The sequence below is a fragment of the Mixophyes fleayi genome, chromosome 4 (genome assembly GCF_038048845.1).
Source record: "Mixophyes fleayi isolate aMixFle1 chromosome 4, aMixFle1.hap1, whole genome shotgun sequence".
In the NCBI taxonomy this organism is placed as follows: domain Eukaryota; kingdom Metazoa; phylum Chordata; class Amphibia; order Anura; family Limnodynastidae; genus Mixophyes; species Mixophyes fleayi.
In genome coordinates, this window is record NC_134405.1 from 64,102,021 (window position 1) to 64,105,447 (window position 3,427).

Below are 3,427 nucleotides of genomic sequence, written 5' to 3' on the forward strand. Positions count from 1 at the left end.
AAGGGAGAATGTGCCAGAGGTGGGGACACTACAGGAGCGGTTAGAGAGGTACAAGTCACCCAAAAGGGAACTGTGTCTAGATGGACAATGGAGTGAATGATGTGTAGGAGAAGAGGGTGTTAATCAGTGTCCAAAGCAGCAGAGAGTTACAGGAAAATGAGTATTTCAAAAATAAATTAATATTTATTTATAGACACAATTACAGTAATCAAATGATACATGAAAACAAAATGAAAATACCAGTTCCTTTGTAAACTAAAAATTATAACCACATGCATATTGGCTTCATCCCATTGGTTAGAAGTGTTGCAAGAAACGTCATGCTGGAACCCATAATGCCTGTCTTCTTTCTCTGTTTAAAATATAAGAGAAAAAGCAATCAACTTTAGGCCATTTTTAAATTAAAAATTAGTTGACTGTGTACTTTGTACACACCTGTACTTTCAATCAATCAATAACATCTACAATTTGTTGCATTAACTGTAACACAGGCCCCCCAATAACCTAAAAGGAAGAACATAACTAGATACTTACAAGCTGCAAAAGGAAACTCCTCCATGTCTTGATCCTTCTGCATGAAATGAAACTTGTCAAACCTCCTTGATTATTTTTCAGGTGAGGCAGACATGTCCCAGCTAAGGCCTGGTAGTACATAAAGGAAAGCCTTTGGTTTGGTCTATTTTAAACAAAACTCTACCAATCAAGCGTCATCATTATTTTTCTAAGTGCTATGGCTCAAAATGTCACATATGATAATCTCAGCAGGGGCAGAGGCAGCCCTTACAACACAATTTCAGTATTGCAGAATTCAAAGGTACACTTTTGTTTAAGTTCAAACTATCTGGTGCCTGCATTTGTATATGTTTATAAACATTAAACAGACCTTTACTTTCATCACTATACAATTGTTTTTTTTAGGATGTCAGAGATTTTCAAAAGTGTGATATAAATCATATTTGAAATTTTGTTTACTTTGCAAATCAGTGTTGAACCAGAAGTGTCCTGCTTCCACGGTTTCTGGAGGGCTGGGGATCTGTTGGATAAACATGCAACATGGAAAATTTCAAAAAACACATAAGAATTATATTAATAGATTAGATTGAAAAGATTCACAACACCACCACCCCCCAAAAAAAAAAAAAAAGAAAAAAAAGGTGGGTTACAATTTATAAGACAAATAACACTCACATTAAAATGCACATTACATATCAAAATAGAGATGCACTGTTATTGTGGATTGTAATGAGACAAGTTTATGCAGGTGTATAGGTCCACTGAGTTATTAGATGACGAGATCTGATGCTAGGTCTATGAAAGCTGGTTATGAAAATGTGTTGTTTCCTTTTATTCTGATTAAAACATGTTTGTGTTTATTTCTGATTGCGAATTAATCTGATATGCATTAGCATAGACGTTCTTATTTGCATTTTTAGAAATTAAAACATGATCCTTTATGTCTGTTACTAAGAAGGTGTGCGCAATTGTTCATTTAATTATGGTCATTAACACTTTAGGATGCCACTAGTGCCTGTGTTGTATGTTTGTTTCAATGTGAAGTATGCCTTACTGGTTAGAGAAATAAGCTGGTAACAGCAGGGTCATGAGTTTGAATCCAGAATCATACCTGTATCAGTGTGGACTTTGTATATCCCCATGTTTCTGTTGATTTACTCCAATGTGTCATGTATAGAAGAGTACGCTAGTATATGGTTATAGAGTATCGTACATATGATTGCGAATTAATAGCCGTTACATCCGCATCCATGTTTTTTTACATATATAAATTTCCTATGACACATTTTTCGTGATGGAGAACAAGAGAATGTGTGTGTGTAATTCTTTATTGTTTATCCTTAAACCTTCATGTTGGCAGTAATGCATGTTTTGTGTTGGGAATTTCCATACCCAAAAATTTAAGCTGTGCATGTACCAAGGATTTAGGGCTCCAATATTTATTTTTAGAATTGAGAATAATAATATAAATGATTGATTGTTACATTAATTTTAAATTATTAAAGTAAAATTGTTTGTTATGAGAGTCGTTGATGCTCAGCTTTTCCTTCTAGTCTATTTCAGGTACGTACTGTTACCACTTGCATGTTGGGTTAGTTGTTAGACAATCAACTTTTAATCAGTGGGTTCATGAGTTTGATTCCTGATACATTTTGTGGAATATGGCTAAATTGCATGATGAAAATTGTGTGCAGCTACGACACAAAGAAGCAGCTGTTCAAAATAACTTGATCGCAAAGACATAGAAATTTCCACAGGTGAAAGCTAAAAAACCCAAAAAATAAATAATAAAAAATGACAATATTTGAAGTCTTATAATTATTATTATTATTATTATTATTATTATTATTATTATTATTCATGACTGAATTTCCATATCCAAAAATGTAAACATGTACCAAGGATTTATATCTATAATATATCAAAGTATAATTATTGACATTAATAAAACTTAAGACCGGAAAAAAGCTTGTTATGAGAGAAGCTGATGCTCAGCTTTTCCTTCTACTCTATTTCATGCACATATTGTTTCTACTTGCACGTTGGCGTAGCGATTAGGCAATCCATCTTTCATCAGTGGAGACCTGAGTTTGAATCCTCGCCAACGCCCTTATCTCTCTGGAGTTTATATATCCTTCCCATGTTTGTGTGGATTTCCTATGTGTCCCTTATGTAAGTGTACGCTTGGTTTAAGTCCACACAAAGTATCTGTACAATTTTCATAAATTAAGCTGGTATGCTTTTATATTATTACTAGCTTATTGTTTGCTGTTTTTAACAAATATCAGCAACTAACTACACATCAGCCACTTTACATTGCGATTTATTAGAATGGTGGTTGTAATTAAAAATAGGTGGCTTTTAACAAAATGTACACAATGTTTAATGTTTGATATAAATTTAAAATAAATTTTCCCTCCCCAAAAATAAATTTTCAGGTGAAGTGTAGTAAGATGTATGTTGTGCATATTTAGTTGTGAGTGTTTTAAACGAACGATGCTTTTAGAACAATTTATTGTTGTTACTCAGCGCTGCTGCTATAGCTGCTTTGGATTTAAACATGACCCTGAGCTTCCTTAAGTTTAAGCATGGAACTAAGCTAAAACTCACAGCTTTTCTTCGTAACTATCCGACGGATATGGAGGTAACGCCTACTCTTTTTAAGTCAGTACAAATAGCGCCTACTCTTCTTAACTTCTTTCGGATCTCCGCCCATTCCCCTCCCATTCCCAGCCCTTTTTTCTTAAGTGGTCAGAAAACGTCTTAAGTACAGTTACAATGGGTTTTCATCTGAACTTAAAAAAATCTTAGCTTACGCAACAGATTTTCTCTGGGCATGTGCAGAGAAGATTTTCGTATTCGGCAGATCCGATCGCTAATGAATCAGGCCCTTTGTCTTCAGTTACTGGAGAGA